This window comes from Pezoporus flaviventris, unplaced genomic scaffold, assembly GCF_033815535.1.
Source record: "Pezoporus flaviventris isolate CSIRO_AGI_PZ_B2104156 unplaced genomic scaffold, CSIRO_AGI_Pfla_v1 ptg000086l, whole genome shotgun sequence".
Lineage (NCBI taxonomy): Eukaryota > Metazoa > Chordata > Aves > Psittaciformes > Psittacidae > Pezoporus > Pezoporus flaviventris.
The window spans coordinates 1,815,596-1,839,024 of NW_026892634.1; positions in this window are offsets into that span (position 1 = coordinate 1,815,596).

Here is a 23,429-nt window from a genome sequence, read left to right on the forward strand (position 1 = left end):
TCCCTGCTTCCCTTTACAATGTAAATTACTATGTAGTATTATGCTTTTGTTTATGTATGACTCAAGCCTTCATTTGTGCACTGGAAAACAAAATGTCACTCCCCGAGGCTGTATCTGGATCTTTAAGACAGGACACTGCATATTAGGTGATGTTCGATTAAGGGATTGGTATTCTGAAATTGAGCTATTTTTATTTACCACAGGCTGACAAATTTCTGTTCAGAACTTGTGTGACCAACTAAAGAGGTCTGGTCATGGACTTTAAACTCTCTTCCGACCTTGTGTGTAATGACACATAAATGAGATGGTATTTGGTGGCCGAAGAATAAAACAGTGGAGATGTGTGAAAGTGATGAATGAATATAGACAGCATTGGTCTAGATGGACCAAATGTCCAGTATTCCCAGGTGATATAAACAGATATAGATAGACAATTTCATGTGAGGGTAGGCCTGCATCTCTAGAAATTTAAATACAGTGCACATTTTACATCTCTGCTCATGGAGATGAAGAGTTATGCTCACTTATCTCAGAAAAATCCATTTGATTGTCATGTCTCCACAAATTTGCATGGATACTGCTTCTTGATAAAGACAAGAAATCATGCTACTCTCTTTTGTCTAAGAACAGGTGTTTTACCCAGTTGATGTGCTACATAAATGGAAAGACTTAAGAGATTGCTGCTAGGCATCCTTTAATCTGAACTTGAGAAAATGAGCGTTTACTTCAGTGATAGACTGTGATGGTCAGTGATCAACAAATAAGGGAAAAGAAAAGCAGTGTTTTGGCAGTGTGTATGTTCGTCCTGCAGGTAATGTCAGCAGAGATGATGGAGCAGACCAGTTACTAAAGTGCTCAAAGTGTTATTTCCTGTAAATAAAAATCTGAATTGAATTCCAGCCACAGACAATTAAAGACATTTTTATTTTTAGCTTTCTTCTTGAGCACACAGCACCTGGATGGAGCTTTGCAGTCTTCAGAGCTCCTGTTCTGGCTCCAGAGACTCTGTCTTTCTTAGGGATCTCAGACAACCCCATCACTGAGCCTTCTGGCATTTTGAGTGGTATTTGTTGTTCTGTAGGACTGTGTGGTATACCATTTTTCTGTAACACTAGAAAATTTTCTGATCAAGTGCAGGCTGATCATTTTGCCTAATTCAAGGATAAAATTATTAGAATGTGGTTGGGACCAGTTAGGTCAGGAAGACCAAAACCCCCTTAAACCCATCTCTGAGCCACCTCTGTTGTCAAGCTGTATCACATCCAGGTGCATGTCTTCTTCCCCTGCATGGCACTCTGCAGGTATTGTTCACATTCAGTGATCCAGATGATGGGGCAGAGTGTACCCTTGGACAGCTTGCAGTTAGCACACAACTGGGAGGAGAAGTTCATGTGCCAGAGGGTCATGCTGCCAACCAGAGGCACCTTGACCAGCTGGAGAAAGGGGCTGAGCAATTGGAGCTGGCTAAGTGCCCTCAGGGTGAAGGCAGCTGACTGCATCCTGGGCTGCAGTGGACAAAGCATGGCAGTAGGTGAAGGGTGGTGGTCCTTCCATCTGCTGTTTCTGCTCTGGGCTCCCAAGGGCAAGCCAGACATGGCCACAGTGGAGAGAGCCTCCCAGGGCCAGTGCCTTGCCAGGACCCACCCTCTCTGCATTGTGGTCAGCAGCTTGGTCAGTTGGAGCCAACAGCCACCAGTGCTGGCAGGACAGAGCTGTACTGGCCCAGAGCAGTGCTGTGGGAGGCCACGCAGCACTGCTACAGCACTGGCACTGGCACCAGCACCTTGCTGCCATTCTCCCTGTGCCCAGCTGGGCTGCAACCTTGATGCAGGGTTAGAGTTCTCCTGTCCCAGCAGGATGGGCCAGGAAAGCTGCTGCTGTGGCTCCAAGTGGGCTCCCCTCACATGCAGCTCAGGAACACAAGCCACAGTTGGGCCCCACAGCAGTGGCTTTGCTCATGCCACCGCTCTGGGCTCTGCAAGAAGGCTGTCACTGACATGAGCCAGTGCTGAGCACAAATGTGTAGCTGACCCAGGGCAGCAAGAGGGGCGTGAAGTGCTTTCTTCTCCAGGAGGAGCTGGTCATTGCTAACATGCAGTAAGACCCACCCTCAGGGCCCAGCTGCCTGTGCCCCAGGCCTGGCCTTAGGATGAGGGCAGGGACCCATGGCATCAGCCCCAGGACCTGGGACTTGGGTGCTGGAGACACCAATGCCCATCCCAATTGCAGCTGGGGGACAGGGCTGTGCCTGTGGAGACCCCAGGGAGACCACCTCCAGCTCACTTTCTGCCTCTTCTCTCTGCAGCCATGGCAGCATCGTGCACCCACAGCTCTGCCAGGCCCTAGACCATCTGTGGGTGCTCAGTGGTGGGAAGGAGGCAGTGGAGCAGAAGAGGAGCAGGAGGGAGGCAGTGATGAGAACAGGTCATACCTCATCCTCATGTGGCCCACCGGCTCCTGTGTTGCCACTTCTGGGTGAGCTGTGGTGCCACGTGCCATGGCAGGGCAGAAGTTGTTTCCAAACATGCCCATGCTACCCTGGGAACGGCCTCTGCCCTCCGTGCTGAGCCTGGGCAGGGAGCTGGCAGCACAGCCCATCGCAGGGAGGGCGAGGGATGTGTCCAAGCCTGGCATCTCCTGTTCACTTCTTGGCCCCCAGATGGGAAGGACAAAAGCAGCTGCTTGGCAGGGCTTGGGCAGCACCTCTGTCCTGCCCCACAGGCACCCACCTCTGCCCAAGGGCTTGGGCACCGGGTCTGACCCTGGTTCTCCTCTCTGCAGCTCCTGGCTGCTGCAGGAGCTGGGGGGGCACACTGCTGGGTGAGCTGAGGGATGCTGCAGGTACAGGCACATGGGGAGCACAGCTCCACAGCTGGGAAAAGGTGTCCCCACTGCTGTGGGCAGGTCTCAGGCAGAGCTGCCTGGCAAGAGACAAGAGGCAGCCTGGGGCTCCCCCAGCTCTCTTCCTGCCCCTTACTGGTGCACAGGACAGCAGAAGGGGCAGAGAGAGCCTCAGTCACTCAGTTTCCATCCATCAAACTCCTAGAGAAGGAGTTTGAGAAGGAGCAAAGCTGTTGCCATGCTGTGAGTGTCTCTCTGGTCTGGGCTCTGTCCGGCTGGGGAGGACCAAAGGGGCCTCTAAGGAAGATGGGAAAGACTTTTTAGTAGGGCCTTTTGCGATAGAATGAGGGGTGAAGGTCTTAAACTAAAAGAGGGGAGATTCAGGCTGGATGTGAAGAAAAATTATTTACAATGAGGATATTAAATGGCACAGGTTGCCCAGAAGAGGTGGTGGATGCGCCATTCATGGAGGCATTCAAGGCCAGGCTGGATTTGTTTCTGGGCAGCCTGATCTAGATGATGTCTAGATGCTCATTGTGGGGGGGTTGGAGTAGATGAGCTTTGGAGGTCACTTCCAACCCAAACTGTGCTATGATTCTATGATTCTGTGACCCATCAATATGTGCTTGCAGTCCAGAAAGCCAACCGTAGGAGTGGCTGCATCAATAGGAGTGTGGCCAGCAGGTCAAGGGAGGTGATTCTCTCCTACTCTGCTCTGGTAAGACCCCACCTGGAGTACTGCATTCAGCTCTAGGGCCCCCAACACAAAAGACACTGGCTTGAGCAAGTCCATAAGGAGTCCATGTAGATGCTCAGAGGGCTGAAGCGCCTCTCCTATGGAGACAGGCTGAAAGAGTTGGGCTTGTTCAGCCTGGAGAAGAGAAGGCTCAGGGATACCTTGTAACAGTTTTTAAATTCCTAAAGGGGGCCTACAAGGAAGCTGGAGAGGTGCTTTTTACAAGGGCAGGTAGTAATAAGACAAGGGAGGTTGGTTTTAAACTGAAAGAGGGTAGGCTTAGATTAGACATTAGGAGGAAATTCTTTCCTGTGAGGGTGGTGAGGCACTGGCACAGGTTGCCCAGAGAAGCTGTGGCTGCCCTGTCCCTGGCAATGTTCAAGGCTATGTTCAAGGCACTGTTCAAGACAATGTTCAAGGATGGGGCTTTGGGCAATCTGTGCTAGTGGGACGTGTCCGTGCCCATGGCAGGGGGTTGGAACTAAATGACTTTTAAGGTCTCTTCCAACCCAAACCATTATATGGTTCTATGATTTTCTAAAATCAGGAGAAAAAGTCCTGATCATCAGCCTAGAAAGCTCAGCTCCTCTGAGATGAATAGCAGCACCACCACATGCTGAGACTTTCTCATTCCTGCAGGATGTTTCCAATGTGGTAAACACAAATGCAAAGCGCAGAATTTAATGATACTCATCTTGTCCTTATCCTTCTCTGTAAGAAGTATATGTGCATATATAAATTTATACATAAATATGTATCCCTACTGTGACGGTGCCTCCTCCCCCCTTTCCTGGACCTCTCTGCTTCCTCAGGAGTTCCCACTAGGCCCCAGTCTTTGCACAGGTGCAGGGAGTTGGCTGGCTGGGCACTGCCTGTCTGTACTTGGATCTCTGGTTGCTTAGCAAAGGTGGGGAACAGCACACAGAGATCCGGACATTTTGGCACTCCTTGATTGTACCACCAGCTCTTTTGGAATTATAAGTCATTCCGTGACAGCCTGGAACATGGCTGTTGTGCAGCTGATGGAACTGACACACAATTGAGGCCAGGATGTCCTGGTACTGATGTAAGCCAATCACCTTACAACTTGCAAATACTGGTCCCAAAAGAGGGACCCTTTGAGGACCACAGCGGGCTGCAACCAGGTATCTCCTTCTTGAGTGGGATGCATCTCAAGAGTTTGTAAACTATTAAGTTTATGAAACAGGAGGACCATTTACATGAGCTGTTAGTTCTGCTCACTGATACTCAACCCTTCATCCATTGAGGAATGCTGAGAAAGCCAAAGTGAGTATTTTCACTCTGGCCGTGGGAAATTTTTAGCAGGATCCTTTGTGTAGACACACACACACACATAAATATTTACATGCCTACACACATACATTATCTATCTATCTATCTATCTATCTATCTATCTATCTATCTATCTATCTGTGTGTGTTGGTTTAGGTGTTTGATTGCAAGTGTGTGTGTATTAGCTTTAATCAAGTGATAGGAATCTTGCGACTCACCTTAAAACTGCAAACTGCTACTACATGACATTTGTGAACCTTTAGATGAATTCTGCTGGCCATCTCTGAGACTAAGGCTAGGTCCAGCTGCACCCAGGCTCCGTCCGGAGTTTAGAAAGCAAAGGGGTCTGTTCTGAACTGCGTGACTCAGCGAGACGATCTCCTTTATCCTTGGACATAAACCATTGACCACGTCTGGGACTAGAAGTGAATCCACCTGCACCTGAACTGCTTTCTAAGAAGGAGTTTAGAAAACAGGGGGGTCCATTCTGAACCTCTTCCTTATTCGTTTACATCCCCAGTTTCTGTATAAATCACTCTAGTTCAATTCTGTATAACTTTAGCCCAGTTCTGTATAAATCATTACTATTTCTGACACAATACCCTTTTCTATGTAGTAGTGTGAACCTTGCCCTTGAATTCTGTTGAATCACAGTTTTATAAATTTCTATTAAATTCATTTTTGCTAATATCTCTGACAGATAACCACTCTTTTTTCAACATATTTTTATACATACAAGGATAAACACACTTTACATACACACACCCATATATGTGATCCTCTGATTCTTGGAAAATGTGTCCAGAAGTCATACTAGACCAATAAAAATGAAAACCTAATCTAGAGCAAGACCAGTGGTGGCAAAGGGTTCCTAATACAGAGCCAAATGAAGTTATACTACCTTTTGCAGTGCAGATAAACACATTTTACTGAAGGCACCCTCTTGTCAAAATGGTTCAAATGGGCAATCATTTTTCCATTCAGAGGTAAATCTTAGTGTCAGTAACAACAGAACAGGAACAAGGACCCTCGCAATCATAGCCCCAGGTCTGCTGGAAGTCAGCTGTAGGCAACACCAGTGCAATCACTTCGTTTGAAGGTACCTCCTGGTATTTAGTCAAGGTCTTCAGGCAGAAGACCAGTTTCCTGAACTCTTCACATTGTGCTGAATATTATTTTTCCTAATCCCTGTTGAGGTCTCTTGACACTGTTTGATGAAATCACATATCTTTGAGTTCATATTTGATGAAAAGAGTCAAACTACAAAAGGTAAGTAAGTAACACCAGTGCTATACATCTTGTATATGAAAGGTTGGCACAGTCGTTTGTGCAGTTCTTTGGAAGAATGTAAGGAATGAACGATATAGTAATGTCATTTTCTGTTCTCATTCCTCAGACAAAAACTCAGAGGAAGTAAGAAGTAATTTTTAAGTGGCATTTTAGAGACAGCCTCTTTGAAGACGTTTAATTGCAGAACCATTTCAGAAAGAAAAGTAAAAAAGAGGTAGCAGGTATTAGGTATCAGCTATTGTCTATTAAGAGCTATGAGAGGCCTCAAAAAGAAAATGAAGGTGCTACCAATAGTGACTGCTGTTAACTGCTTAATATTTTTCTATCTAGTAAGAGTGAAAAGCAAGCAGTTGTAGTGGCAGCTACTTCTGTGTGCATTCAGATCATGCAAGCTTCCCACTCCACAACAAGCAAGGGCGACACACATACAGACACGTATATCCTTAATATTAATTACAGCTTGGGAAAAAACCCCAATATCCAAGCAAATATCTCATAATTCCTCAGCACGTATCACCTGCTATATAGGGACATTTTGCTAAAAAGCAAAACAGCATTGTTGATAAATCAGTTCTACTGGGAACATCTTTTTGCATTTGTCTCCAGGAAAACAAACATAGTTGTGATTTTCCTGAGAAGAGATGCATCCTTATCTGAACCACAGCTAAACATTTAAGCCCTTAGGGGCATGGACCTGAAGACCCAACATATTTAGTAGAAGCAGTTTTCCATTCCCACTTTTAACAAGCCTCTGTCATGCATTTTATATCTTTCCTGAGGACTGCTAAGTCCCAGTGCTGTACTGCCTCATTCTAAATTCCCTTAGTGATCTAATTGGATTTCAGTGCCTGGACACCTTTAACACCTATGAAAATTATTAGAAGCTAGTTCTCATTATCAACTACCTGGTCAGGCCATGGCAACCCTACTTGACATTTTTTTGCATCTTTGGATAGCTACTTCCCTTAAAAATTCGACTCCTGGCCTTAATTTTCCTGTCATGTAGACTTGGAAGAGAAGTAGGTACAAAGTTGAAGAAAGATCAAGAACAGTTAAAGCTCCTTTCCTGTATTGCTGTCATTATTCAGCCTGGTACCTCATATCAGTCCTGCTGCAATGCTTCAGAATTATTAAAAAAATCAAGTGAAATGGAGATAAATCATAGTGTGCTTGTTTGTTGTTCCCTTTTCCATCATATTTGCAATTAAGCCTTACCTGTGTGATTTCACTGAGTTACATGGTGTTCCTGGGCTGAAGTGGAGTGTCAAACTGTGCAGGTGTGACATTTAACCCTTCGGTCACTCCCATGAAGCAGTTCTCTCTTTCAGCATAACGTTTACATGATACTGCAACCCCCTGCCCCCCCAACCTTCAGGCTATTTGGACAAGAATTATTGATTTAGGCCCTTTATGAAGCTTTCAGAAGCAGCCGCAAGAAGATAAATCAGACCACAGAACAGTTTACCAGACTCAAAAGAAAGATGACATTTTTTCCTCCCACCTCCAGCACAGGAGGGACTGTACACAAGACCCTGGTAGAGATTCAACAGAGAAGTTCTTGATTAAACACTGATCTCAGTTGTACTCTCCTAGATGTCTTTTTTTTTCATGCTTTAATTTTTCCCTTTACCAAAACCAGCTGAACTAATGAAAAAAGCTTTGAAAAAGCTGTCTGAACAAGCATAATATCACATTCAAAATATTCCAGTATACTGAAAACTCATACACTGAAGTTGGACAAAACACAGTCCTGCTTTCTGCAGCTCCTCTTTGCTGTTTGTATTACTGCAGTCTTGTGAGATAGAAACCACAGCACTGTAAGTCCAGATAAAGCTCAAAAGAAGATCCATCTCTGATTACAGGTTTACCCAATCAAGTCAGGGTCCTACCAAATTTGTAGCCAATACTTTTTTGTATATATGAAATGAAAATGTGCAGTATTATTTAAAACAAGTTGAAGAAATTGTGGGAAATTACTCCTCCCATGCTCCAGTGGATGGTTCTGTACTTCTTGCAGCAATAAGTCGCTTTGTTTTGAACTCCTTATGGCAATCCCTCTTTTACAGTCTGTTGTTTACCATTTACTGGCTGTATAGGCACTGTTCAAAAATTTCAGAAAATGTTGCCTAATTAGTGGATTTGTTTGTGAGATCTATTCTGTTTTCCTTGCCCTAATAAGCAAGTCAAACAGACGGAGAAAATTTATTTTGAGAAAACTAAAGCAACTGAGATTCTCATGGTTTCCTCACCACATCACAGGTTCTGTTCACAATAGAGAAGCCAGCTCCTCCAGGATTTTTTTGAAGGAATTCAATTTGTAGAGATAAGGCCGAACAGTCTGTTCACCAGCAAAGTGTATCCCAGTTTAACCGGATGTTCATTTGAAAAAATCATTCATCAGAAACACTTTTGCTCTTTAGGAGGGGTTATAGTAACCTGATGCTGTTCACCTGATGCTGTTTCACCTGTGAAAGATCTTGATATTTCTAATCCAGGTTTAATTTAGCTGAAGAAGTTCAGACACTTTACAGTTAATTGCAGCTATATGTCATAAGCAGTCATCATACAACTCTAAATTTGACATGCAAATACTTGTTTAAAAATAATGAATTCCTAAAAAATTATAAAAGAAGTTGCTACATATTTGGGATGCACTTGCTTAACTTCTTTATTTTTACACCTGCAATTTGGAGATCTTATGGATTTAACTTAAAAAAAAAAAAAAAAATCAAGCACTAACCATGCCAGAAGCTGTGATATTATCAAAACTTTGTGAGTTTCATAACAGAATCCGAAGTGGCAGCACTAAACTTGTAAGTTCAAGTGCTCCTAGTAAAGAAAAGTTGGCAAGCACATCACTTCGAGGGTACGCAGTGTACCAGTGTGTAATATTATCAATGTGGCTGAGAAACAGAACAGCAGAACCACTACCAACTTTTTCTTTTACAAGAAGATTCGTTCAGTTAAGTACTTTTTTTGGTGATAAAACTAGATGAAACACTTTAAAAACATACAAATATACAAACATACAAGTAACAGTAACATAAATAGCTGCATTAGGAGAGGACTTTTATGATGTGAGTTAGTGAAGACGAGTACTGGTCTTAAAGCTCTTCCAATGTATTTGCAATATGCGGCTGTGCAGTCCTGGTTAAAATGAAATCCTTTACAGTAGTCATAAACTGAAAGGGATGAATATGCACACTGGCAGTGAAATGCTCTTTAAGTCAGGCCATAATGAAAAAACCTTTTAAAGAAAGAGACATATGAAACCATCTCCTAGGTCTTCATAAGGAGAGTTTTCAGGTTCTTAAGCACATAGTTTAGTTACCTTATTTGTTTTAATTATTTGTATTATTTTTCACTATCCTACCTGTTTTTTTCACTATCCTACCTACTTACAATGAATTGGTAATAATAAACTCCCTCAAGTTAAGTCTGATTTGCCTATTTTGGTAGTTGGTAAGTAATCTCCCTGTCTTTATCTTGACCCACGAACATTCAATTGTATTTTTCTCCCGTTTTGTTGATGGAAGGGGAGTGCTAGAGCAGCTTGTTAGGCACCAGATGGCCAGCCAAGGTCAGCCTGCCACAGAAATAAATCTTAATCTCACTATTTCAGTTAGGTATATTCTTTCTACTGATTCTTTTATTATTATTCACAGCACTGATTTGTGACTGTAGCCTGAAAGGCTGCAGAGTAAAGAGTTTACTGAAAAGTTCTGTGAAACAGGAGGGTGTTCTGGAAATACATTTGCACTTCAAATCAACAGTTACAAATAAGTGTTCGGTTTCAATAAAGCAGTTACTGTAAAAATATATGAGTAGGAAGGAAAAATGAACCTGGTCACTCTATCTAAAATTTTTACATCAGCAATAAAATGTTAAAACTATGTATTTAAGACTTGCACTTGGAAATAGCCAATTATTAACAATGCTTACCATGATTAAGTAGTTTGTCAGTAGTGCAGATGTGCCACCAGAAGATAAAACACGTCCAACAGAAAACTAATTGAAAATTGCCAAAATATTTTTTTTTATTTCCAATACATTCCAGTACTTGTAAAACAAGTGCATGAATTTGAAGATTTAGGAGAGTGTTTTATGGTTTGTTTATATTGGTCCTGGTAAATTAAGTACTGACTTGATCTTTTGGTGCTGCACTGTTTTAAGTATTTCAGACTGTTCAAGTCACAGCGTTCAGTCTCCTAAGTCAAAAGATGACACTGAGTTGTAACATTCAGGATAGTACACTCCCTAAACTGCTAACCAAAGGCCTGTTGGATTTGCAATGCTTCTGTTTTTATTGTTCTTACATCATCAGCATTGAAAGAGTAATAATTTGGGTAAAAAAGTAGTGGATATATTCCTAGATGCACCCCAGTCCTGGACATTCAACAGATAGTCTGTTGGTCTATTGATTTCCTTTGAACTTATGTTAAGATTTTCCTGGGTGTATAGATTCTTTTGATAGTCCAGCTTCCATTATGCATCAAACACTCCACTATAAGTGATGGCTTTTTCATAATTTTATTAGATCATCCATTTTTTTTCCATGAGGAGGTGCATCTCTGAGAAGAAACTGGAGTTGATTTCCCTTTCCCTCTGGAATAGAAAAATAAACAATTTCTTGAAAGTAAAATATTATGTCCCTTAAAGGTAAAATGTCCCTTAAAGGTAAAATATTGTGTCAGTATGCATTTTCTGCTTCAGTGCCATGGAATAATATATGGAAATATTTTGTGATTGAACTTTTGTCAGTGAAGTACATAATTATGAAAAATAAGAAAATAGAGTCTTTGTCACTCAGAAACAATAGTTTCACAGCTGATAATACAGTGTATGTATGTCCTGGGTTCAGCAGTAGCAGAAAAAAAAAAGTTTAGCCAAACCAAAACATCGCTATCAGCTCTGTTCCCAGGCCGAAAGTCAAAACACAGCACTGCACCAGCTACCAAGAAGGAGAAAAATGACTGCTACTGCTGAACCCAGGACAATGTAGAAAATACTATCTGGAATAAGTAAGATTATTAGAGACAGTGAAAAACTTGCAGAGTTTACGTCCTTCTGTTCCCAAAACACTTTTTGTTTGTCCTAGAAAATGCTTTTCCAATGAACTTGAGGAAAAGAAAAAAGTTATTCTTGGTTTCCAGATAGAAATCTTACTTTGTACTGGAATATTCCTTTAAATAATAATAAGAAAAGATACGTATTTATTTCTGAAACTGAGGGGAATGTATTGGCCCAAACAGAAGAGTTTTTTTTCTCTATCCTACCTACTTTATTGTATATTCACTAAGAAAACCAGCCTGGCTGGTCAAAGATATCCAGAAGTTTTTGTTACATAGACCATTCCCTTTACTGAGGTCTCCATGCAGAACCCTTTTGGTAAGCCCTACAAGGGTAAATCGTGCATGCATTACCCATCTGATGTAGCGGGAAACAACAGCAAAAGGTGATTTTGCATTGTGTTTCTGCTGCTGCTAGGGACCCCTGGGCATCTCAGATGTTTCAACCCACTGTAGGTAGTGATACACAAATGAAAGCAATAAACTGGCCTTAGAAAGCTTGCAGTTTACCAAAAGCTCTTCAGGTTCATTTTTCACAGCATTGGAAGAAACTTGGAGCCAACTGCTCATGACGTGTGTTACACCCTGGACATTCAGACATGCACACAGTACAACCTTTTTCCTATTGCAGTTTTAACAGCTGCACCTCAGAAATTGGCCTTAAGAGGTTATCTGACTGCTACCATTTGGCCTAATGGCTGTTTGTTCTGTATTTCCTAGGCTTTTTTTTTCTACCACATATCTTCATTGTAGCCTGGGATAAGTTAAAAGAAAAGCATTTTGAGGAGACAGCATCTGCAGTTCAGCATTCAGCTCCCCTGCTCTGATCTTTACAGCACCTTGGGGTAAAAGGCTATTTATTTTAGCTTTACTTGTCGTGGTGACCTCTAGAAGAAAAGGCCCATTCATTGTACAGAATGCTGTGTACCAGGACTGAAAAAAGACACAGCTTGGTTTATGCCAAAGTCTTAGATCTCTGTAGCATTATGTGTGTTTGCAGAACTGAATACTGATTGAAGCTGGCTTTGAAATGGGAGCAAGCAAGAGCTTTGATAAGTGGTCTGGACAAGGCTGTCTCATTTCACTGATATGTTTACAAGCACAGGTATCCAGGTCTGAGTCTACAGATGTCATCAGATGTCTGAGTGAGAAATACGAACATTTCAATGACAAGCAAGATAATATCTTCACATAATCTGCTAGGCCATCCAGAATTTGATTATCAGAATATAAATATATGTTTACTTATGGGAGAGAGGGTAAACTTGTGCTACTCCCTTAATATGCTCAGTTCTTGCTAAATTTTTGTTACTTCCTTGATACAGACTTGATACAGAGGAGGCAGCTGAAGTTCCTAAAGGTATTTCATGGCACAGTTTTGGGATTTCTAATTCTTGATTGCTTCAGAATGGAAGTCCTCAGCAAACATATGGCACAGTCTCTAAGCTTGCCTCAAAAAAACACTGTTTTCTAGTCCTAAATGATAAAGAGTGACATAAACCTGGTCCACAGCTGTTTGTACAGGACATTGTGGGAGAAGGGAGAACAGAGAAACACAATTATTCATGCATGTGATCATCTTTCTCATTCCCATTTAAGTTTCGCAAATGCTCTGAATGAAAAGGACTGTCACTTTTCCAGCCTTTAGATTAGCTGGGGAGTTGGATGAGTCTGCAGCACCCAGAAAGAGGAAATGTAAGCCAGTCTCTGTTTTGGATTTGGATGTGTGCACGAAGGGAAAAGTACCAGAGAAGAAAACAGCACAATTGTTCATAACATTAATAGCTCTCTTGTTAATGCTTTTCTCCTTTTTTATGGCATTTCCTAATGTAGAGTGCCCCATATTCTGATAGAGAACTGTGAGAAAATACATGTGAGTAAAAGATCTGAGTTTCGTAATACATAAATAGCTTGAGGTAAACATGAACAGTACTCTGAGTAGTTTCTGACACTATCCTTGGTTTAGGTCCTGCAGTCACAAGAGGACACAAGGAACGAAACAGTTAAATGTGTTCATTTCCAGACCATCTTTGTTAAAATGATGAGTTGTAGTTGTTTTGGTTTTGGTTTTGTTTTTTTTTACAAGCTATAGGTTTTGAATTATGTATCACTTTGTCCTAGTGGGAAAACCATGTCAGATGCCACAAAAAAATGAGTTCTGATCTTCCTAAGCAGTCTATTTTTCTGAAATTAACACAGTTTGGAACTGGAACAAGAAACATCTTCTTATGAAGATGTTTCTGTTATCAAAAACCTGGAAAAATTACAGGACACGTAATTCAGATTAATTATTTTAGTAGTTGAGGCATTTACCAAGTAAATACAAACTATGCTTCATATAGCAAAAATGGCAAAAGGGAAGTATGTATAATCTGGACTAACAATACAGGAGCTGGAAAGAGACAATAACCCTGTGTCCTGGGTTCAGCAGGACGAGTTACCTGACTGGGTTTAAACCACGACACCCTGTAATGCAAGACATGAACTGGTTGTTTTTTTAGCAATGAAATGTGATAATTTAGAACTGGAACTTAAAAATACGATGAATTTCAGGTAAGAAAGAAAACCCAACATGTTTTAAAGAAAAAAATGTGCAAGTAACATTACATCCTATGTTCCCTAAGATCCTTAAGCAATTTACAGAGCAAGAAAAATACATAGATAAGAATAAACCCAAGAGGGTAAGCAGATGAGATTAAAAAAAAGTTTATGGTAAAAACAAAAATGAGAAGGAAGGTGAGAGGTAAACTGAAGTCAGTGAACGAAGAAAAGAAAAAATACTTTGAACACTAAAACACAGACAAAGCATGTATCTTAAGGTGGTTATATTTCTATGCAAGACTATTCCTTTCAAGCTCAAGGGTAAAATCTTGATGCAGGTTCATATCTTTGCAGTTACCCCAGAATTATGAGTCCTTTAAGAATCCTTCTGAGAAGCACAAATAAGATATTTGCAAAAACACTCCAGGGTCCAACTACAAATCTTGACCTGTAGTGCTCTTGGTAGGCAGCTGCTTCCAACAGGATGCACAGTTAAAATAATCTTGCAGGAGAATGTCCATCCTAACCTACTCTTCATGTCAGAAATCTTTTAGAAACATCAGTCCCTAGATCTGAGGTGACAAGCACACAAGAAGATCATGTGGAACCTCTCACTGAGTCAAATTTTCCCTTTACAGAAAAGGGGTGTATTTAGCTTTTCTGCATTGACATCTGTTTTTCTTTCTGAAGTGTCCTCTTGTTCCTTTTGACTTGTTTTCCGACAGCTGTGGTGACCTTATTTCGCTGGCAATGGATTTTAACCAGTAGCAAGCTCCTACTGGATGCATTACTTTACAGCCGCTGATTTGAATGTCTTGGCACAACCATTGCAGTTATGGTCCCTTGACTATTGCTACCTTAACTACTCAGTAGCTATGATACTGAAGCCTTATTTATTATAGAGGAGAATATATAATATCATATGATACCATGATACTGCAGCATCTTTTAATACCAATTATGGTTAATGGTGGTGTATAATAGGATTTTCTATATTGATAATAGTGTCTTGCTAGCAAAGTAAGATTAACAAAATCACTTAGCAAAACAGGACTTTGTATAAGCAATGCATTCCTTACTAATGACCTGAACCTTGAAAGAAGAACTGAAGGACTGTGTCGTGGTTTAAACCCAGTCAGGTAATTCGTTCGCTCACTTCCCCCCCCTTTCTTGCCCTCCCCCTGCTCTTGGAGGGACGGAGAGGAGAATCGAAAAGAATGCAACTCCCATGGGTTGAGATAAGAACAGTTTAGTAACTAAGGTATAACACAAATCACTACTGCTACCACCAATGATAATAATGATAAAGGAAATAACAAGGGAAGAGAATACAACACCTCAGCACCAGCTGACCGATAACTCGCCCCCCAAGCCCGACCAAGCTCCGACCGATACCTCCTCCAACCTTGCAGTCTCCCAGCCCTTCCGGCTAACTCCCAGTTACATCCTGGGCATGACGTGCTGTGGTATGGAATAGCTCTTTGGTCCGTTTGGGTCAGGTGTCCTGTCTCTGCTTCCTCCTGGCTTCCCCTCCTCCCTGGCAGAGCATGAGGCTCACAAAGTCCTTGGCCAAACCAAAACATCGTTATCAGCTCTGTTCCCGAGCTGAAAGTCAAAACACTGCACTACACCAGCTACCAAGAAGGAGAAAAATGACTGCTACTGCTGAACACAGGACAGACTGATAAAGGGGGAACATGTTGCCCTGGAAGGTGACGAAGACTAAACAATTACTAGAAAAAGAAGAAGTCAACAGAAACAACAGAACTGGGTAAAAGGCAGAGGTAGCAGGGGGAGATCATGACCACTGACTCCATTAAGGACTGAAAAGGCTGCCCTCCCCCAGCATGCGTATTAATTTACACAGCAAGCAAGGACAATTTAACCAATAGAAGATAGAGTACTAATTAATAATATATTTAGTAACTTTTGACTAATGAAAATTAATTTTTTTGTTCTGTGAAAGGTATATTATCTGATGTAGGCAGAACTAAAGCTTGTTAGATTTTGTGGAGGTGCCATTGAGTACCCTGTCTTGTGGAAAACAGAAGATAAATAAAATACTTTCACTCTGTGTGCATATTGGCATTTCACACACCAACTAAACAATCTAACTTTTGGGACAGCAGTGAGAGAAAAAAAAACAAAGGATATTTTAATGATGTCCATTCCTAACATATACTCAGGAACAGTGTACAATAAATCTGATGTTTTCCAATAAATGTGATGTTTTCCACAGATTTTGGACCATGAAACAACATCTGATGGGCAGTCTGCTAGTCCACGTCTATGATTATGTATTAATTTCAGTGAATATGAAGTCTTAACAGATCCTCTGAGGACCATCCTGACCAAATGACTACTTCTTCTTTGAAAGGTCTCACATTACCTAAGTTTCTCTCTGTTCCCTTTCCCTTGCTGTACTGTAGGCAGAAAAATGTTAAATCTAGCTCTTAGAGTGATGGCTGAGTGATCTACCCCATGCTTCATGGTGTTTGTAGGTATCAGACAGAAAATCTGGACAAGACTTGTTTCACAGAGTCCCTTTTAACTATCACCATCACAGATCAACAAGAGTGATTTGCTTTCCATCTTCTCTTTTCTTTTTTTTTTTTTTTTTTCTTTGGTAAGTAATTTGTAGCTATCCAGACAAAGAGCAAACTCTTCCCCATTTTTTGGTTAGATAGCATTATTTCCCTTTGGGCCAATATCTATCTTGTGTAATCATTGATCACATTTTTTTTTCTCTGTGGTGAAAGGTTTAATGTCAAATAGGTGACCTACATTTGATAAAATGGGTTGTTGCCCTTATACTACAAAATTTCATACAATGCAGATTGAGGGTTTGGACACCAAACAAGCTGGATGAGTAATGCCATGGGAATTGAGGGCAATGGCGTCTCTAGCTAGACGCTTTTCCAATAAGAAATTACTGCCCTAGCAAGTAAAGCCAGAAAAGGATGCATAGGAGCCAACAAGGAGAGGTGCCGTGCTTGACCTCGTGCTCACCAAGAGGGAAGGGCTGGTTGGAAACGTGACGCTCCAGGGCAGCCTTGGCTGTAGCGATCATGCGGTGGTTGAGTTTGAGATCCTCAGGACAGTGAGAAGAGCGTGCAGCAAGTTCACTACCTTGGACTTCAAGAGAGCAGACTTTTGCCTCTTCAGGAACCTGCTTAGGAAGGTTCCATGGGATATAGCCCTAGAGGGCAGGGGGGCCCAAGACTGTTGGTTGATATTCAAGGATCACCTGCTACAAGCTCAGGAGTGTTGCATCCCAACTAGAAAGAAGTGCAGCAGGAGAGCCAGGAGACCTCCTTGGATGGATAAGGAGCTGCTGAGGAAACCTAGAGGGTAAACAAAAGGCTTATAAAAGATGGAAGCAAGGACAGGCGGCCTGGGAAGAATACAGGGATGTTGTCCGGGAAGCTAGGGACCAGGTTAGGAAAGCTAAGGCCCAGTTAGAATTAAACTCGGCTAGGGATGTGAAAGATAGCACAAAGGGATTCTATAGGTATGTAGCAAATAAAAGACAGACTAGGGACAACATGGGCTCTCTTCGGAAGCTGTCAGAAGAACTGGCTACCCTGGATTTGGAGAAGGCTGAGGTTTTGAATGACTTCTTTGCCTCAGTCTTCACTGGCAAAGGCTCTGACTACACCATCCAAGTCTTGGAAGGCAGACGCAGGGACTGTGAGAATGAAGATCTTAGGCCAACTGTAGGAGAGGATCTGGTTCGAGACCGTCTTAAGAACCTGAACATACACAGGTCCATGGGACCTGATGAAATCCATCTGTAGGTCCTGAAAGAGCTGTCAAACAAAGTTACTAAGCCACTGTCCATCATATTTGAAAAATCATGGCAGTCAGGTGAAGTTCCCGATGACTGGAAAAAGGGAAATATAACCCTCATTTTCAAGAAGGGGAAAATGGATGACCCAGGGAATTATAGACCAGTCAGTCTCACCTCTGGGCCTGGCAAAATCTTGAAGCAGGTTCTCCTGGAGGCCATGCTAAGGCACATGAAAATCAACAAGGTGCTTGGTGACAGCCAGCATGGCTTCACTAAGGGGAAATCCTGCCTGTCCAATTTGGTGGCCTTCTATGATGGGGCTACAGAACTGATGGACAGGGGTAGAGCAGTTGATGTCATCTACCTGGACTTGTGCAAAGTGTTCAACACTGTCCCACATGACATCCTTGTCTCTAAATTGGAGAGACATCGATTTGATGGATGGACCACTCGGTGGATAAAGAACTGGTTGGATGGCTGCATGCAAAGAGTTGTGGTCAATGGCTCAGTGGCCAGCTGAAGACCAGTAACGAGTGGTGTCTCTGAGGGCTTGGTGTTGGGACCGGTCTTGTTCAACATCTTTGTCGCTGACATGGACAGTGGGATTGAGTGCGCCCTCAGCAAGTTTGACGATGACACCAAGCTGTGTGGTTCGGTTGATACGCTGGAGGGAAGGAATGCCATCCAGAGGGACCTCGACATGCTTGTGAGGTGGGCTGATGCCAACCTCATGAAGTTTAACCATGCCAATTGCAAGGTCCTACACCTGGGTTGGAGCAATCCCAGGCACAGCTACAGGTTGGGCAGAGAAGAGATTGAGAGCAGCCCTGCAGAGAAGGACTTGGGGGTGTTGGTCGATGAGAAATTGAACATGAGCCGGATTCAGTGTGTGCTCACAGCTCAGAAAGCCAACTGTATCCTGGGCTGCATCAAAAGGAGCGTGACCAGCAGGTCGAAGGAGGTGATCCTGCCCCTCTACTCTGCTCTCGTGAGACCTCACTCAGAGTATTGTGTGCAGTTCCAGTGTCCTTAACGTAAAAAGAACAGGGAACTGTTCAAAAAAGTGCAGAGGAGGGCCATGGGGATGATCAGGGGACTGGAGCACCTCCCGTATGAAGACAGACTGAGAAAGTTGGGGCTGTTCAGCCTGGAGAAGAGAAGGCTGCGTGGAGACCTCATAGCGGCCTTACAGTATCTGAAGGGGGCCTATAGGGATGCTGGGGATGATCTGTTCATTAGGGACTGTAGTGACAGGACAAGGGGTAACGGGTTAAAACTTAAACAGGGGAAGTTTAGATTGGATATAAGAAAGAAGTTCCTTTCCTGTTAGGGTGGTGAGGCACTGGAATGCATTGCCCAGGGAGGTTGTGAATGCTCCATCCCTGGCAGTGTTCGAGGCCAGGCTGGACAGAGCCTTGGGTGACATGGTTTAGTGTGGGGTGTCCCTGCTCATGGCAGTGGTTTGGAACTAGATGATCTTAAGGTCCTTTCCAACCCTAACTATTCTATGATTCTGTAAGTCTAATACATTACTTTGAAATACTACAGAAAATGGGTCTAAATTATGCTATAGATGGTGGAAGGATGAAGGACGAGAGGAAGTGAGAAAGACATGTGATTCTGCTTTCACCCCTTCTATAACTCTGAAAGATATGCAGCAAAGGTATTTTTTAAAGAATAGCTTATGTTCCTGGAATTTATTTCAGTATTACTGGTGCTAAAGTTTCTTTTCACTCACTGGCACAGCAAGAAGATTATTTTGCCCAGCACCACTGCATTCCAGCTTTCCCTCACTAGTTTGTGATAAATGTTAACAGCTCCAATTCTGTAAAAGACACAAAAAAGTCCTTAAATGGAAGAGAGAGATCTGAATAAACGGTCTGTGATAGACTTTATTTCCTAAGCCACTGGAACTTCCTGTACAACATATGAGGACAGAATTGTGGTATCTACTGCATACTAGGAGTTTTGTGAAAATGCAAATTTAGTTGTCTGCATGGAAAATGCCAGCATGATATTATGGACTAAAAGTCCATATTATGAGCAATATTGATGAGCAATGTCTTCTTCAAGAAAGCAGTCTAAATACAGAAAAGCACATTAAAGCCTCCCTACCTCATATTTCATCGACCTCTTTAGAACATCGCATGTATTCAGTTATGCCTTTGTGAAAGTGCATCATGTATTAGGTTGTATTGATTATGTTAATTATGAACATTATTTTTTCCTTTGTGATCCATTTGACCAGTTTCACATATGCTGTATCTTTGCCAATACTGCACTGACTCATTTATCTCATGTAGAAACCGGACTAAATTGAACTCTAGTCATCATTCTGGTCCTCAAGGTAATGGCTGGTCTCCCACTTGCACTGGCTGATGATAGAAATAAATTTGCCTATCTACCAGAACATTGCCAAAGTTTAAAGATAAAACTGAAAACAAGGAAATAATGTATTAGGAAACTTGACTTACACAATATGTGTAATATTAACTGCAGACTTAATTTCTACATTTTACTTTGAGACCAGTGAGAGTGAAGTACAAAAATAAACATGTACTGCAAGTGATTGAGGCCAGAGACAGAACAGATGTATTGGTGGGGTTTTGGTAATGAGGGTGCTGCAGGGGTAGCTTCTGTGAGAAGAGACAGGGGATGATAACTATGTGCCTGACACAGAAGGTTCTGACTGGCTCTGAAGTGGACTCACCATTGGCCAAAGCTGAAGCCATCAGTGACACTGGTGGCAGCATGTTTAAGAAAGAGCAAAACCCATCATGCAGCAGCTGTGAGATCAGAGGAAAGAGAAAAATATGAGAAAAACAGCTCTGCAGATACCAAGATCAATGAGGAAGGATGGGAGGAGGTGCTTTGGGCATGAGAGCAGAGATTCCCCTGCAGCCTGTGCTGCAGACCATGATGGATGCAGGCTGTGCCTCTGCAGTCCATGGAGGTCCACAGTGGAGCAGATATTCACCTGTAGCCTGTGGAGGTCCCTATGCCAGACCCACATTAAAGATGTTAATGAAGGAGTTTCTCCCATGGGAGGGACCCCATGCCTAAGGAAGGAAGTGGCATGGGGGTTATGGTGATTCAGAGACATAGTGTAATGAAGGAACTGAACAACTTACTCCCCATTTCTCTGTTCAGGGAGGAGATAGAAGAGGGAGGAACGAAGTTAAGCCAGGGAAGAAGGGGATAGCGGTGGTGGGGAAGGTGTTTATTCTCCTCTCTTATCAATTGACAATAAATTAATCTTCCCCAAGATGAGTCTGTTTTGCCCATGATGGTAGCTAGTGAGTAATCTCCTTGTCCTTAACTTGACCCACGATCTTTTAATCTTATTTTCCAGCCCTATCTTGCTGAGGAGGGGGACTGAGCGGGTGAGTCTAAGTGAGCCACAACAACAGGCAAGGAAAGATAATAGAGAAAGGAGCAAAGACAGATCTATTGAAAAATCATTCAAAAACATCTGTGTGTCTATACCTCATAGACACATACGGGCATATGTACATATGCTACATATGGGCATCAAGGGATGCATTTGCTCCAGCACTGATACAGCATATCCTCATCTGCTATCCTCAGTTTTAGGATATTCTCAGCTTCGAGTGGCATTTTAGTTTTCCTTTCTTTCTGTCTTCAATTCATAGAAAGTTTTCCTAATACCTTGTGGCGTTTTCCTAATACCTAGGGGCATTAGGAAAATCAGGAGCTCTATCTGACATCCAGTGCACTGTACATAGCACAATCACTGCCTGAAATGAGTTTACAGTTTGAATAGTTGTCACTTAAAACTGTTTCTGTATGAAATACTGTCCATACCGCTGTGAAAAGGATGTGCGCAGAAGTATCCATGTCATGAGATACCTATTCTAGGAAGAGTGAAAAGGCTGTAGAAGTAAGGGGAAGAGTACTGTGAACTTGGTAAGCTCAGCAATAAACGATTAACATCACTACATTAACAGATGTGAGAGATTCTATACTTTGAACTGTGCAAGTTCTATCCACCGCTGAATGAGCTGAATGTGAATTAGTTTGGTGCACTAGGCTTTATGCTGTTGGTTTTACGCTCCACAACATTCATTGTTAGATCTGAGGGCTGTTGGCAGCTGTCAATTTGATTGCTGCCTTTCCATTTTGATAAAAAACAGGAGCAATGAGCGCGACTGAAAAAAAACCCAACATAAAATAGCAACCGAAGCAACAGCAGCAACTAGGGACGGGCAATGACAAACGTCGAATACTACAGTGACACCAAGTGGTGACATACTAGCTTTCACGCTGCAGGTTCAGTTAGGTGTCTTGATATTTCTCATCTCCTTTCTCTCCTCTTCTGCCTTTTCTTCCCCTCCCATGCAAGTCGGTGTCACAGTGTCACTGTTAGAATGTATTTTCCTTAAAAATATATTGCTTTTTCTACAGAAATAATTAATAAAACTCACCCCCAAGTTCAAATTAACTTTACTGAAAAAAACACAAGGGTTTGACTTTTTGTATTCTCAAATTGGTCCCTTTGCTTGTATGATGTCAGACAAAGGTGACACAAGTCCCCAAGGGTAATTTTCTTTTAAATTGCTGATGATTTTTGTTTTTTTTTAAATTTTTTTTTTATTTGAGAAGTTTCTCCCTCTATTCCTTCCTTGAACAATCTAGAGGCATACATCCTTTTGAGACAGAGGAGAGCAGGAGTTCTTTTTAATTTGCCGTAAGGTCTTAGTTACATTGATTTTATGAAAAGATTTTCTCCATGAAACTCTTTGTTTGAACAGGCCCACCCCCTCACTTCCATGACCAGTTATAATGTATATGCTTCCCACCTGGGTTATAATATGGTAATAATATTCCTATGGGTATTGAGTATTACCCTGGGTAATACTTAATGCTCCTATGTTCTTAGGTCTGTTTTAGTTCAGCCATTGCTTCCTAGAGGCAACTTTTTTCAGCTTATTTTAGAAATGGTCCCAATGTAACATCACCACTGCAAAAGAATGACAAAAAAAAAGGTTTTCCTTGGTACTGTCATTGCATACATAACATTTGATTGCTTGATATTGCTATTTTTCTTACTATTCTATCTTCACAGCTGTTTACTCATATTTGTGATAAAATCTCTTCTCCAGTTCATGTTCTAGTAGCATCTAGTAGCAGTGCATGGCTTAATTAAATTTATTCTGGCCTGCAGGACTTAAATTGGATTGATCCAGAAATTTACTCCCAGTTAATAACAACACTCTGAAACAAACTCTCATTCTAAAGCACACTTAGAGCACACATAGTCGGTGTGACTCAGATGCTAATTCAGAAAAGCAATTAATTTGGATCTCATTAATTTGGATCTGAGCAGAGTTAAACACATATTTTAAAATCTAGCTGCTAACCTAAAAAAATCATGTATTGTTTTCGTCGATTGTAAATACCCTGGCATATTAATCCATTTAAATATCTAGAAAAGAATGGAAAAATTGCCTTACTTTATTACCACAAGGGAAGCACACCAACTGCAAGCTCATTGACACAGAATCTCTAGCCCAAAGGCTCTGATTTATTAAATTATGTCCAGCTAGATATGTATCTGTGTAAATCATGATAGGAAGTCTTGATTTCTTCTATCAATGTGGACAATTATTGAGGGTGAAAATGGAGGATAAAATACAATTTTGTTGCTAGATGAGCTTTCTTCTGGGAAACGTCCAGCCATCCGCAGAGAGCGGGAAAAATTATTGAAAGTGTACAGATCTTGTCTTTGCTTTTCATTTTTAATGGGAAAATAGAGTTCTAGTTGCTAGTTCCTATTGCTCTTGCCAAAAAGAGTGAGAATGACAGAAAGTACCTTTAATGAAACTCATTATTAACCTTCACTTCCCTT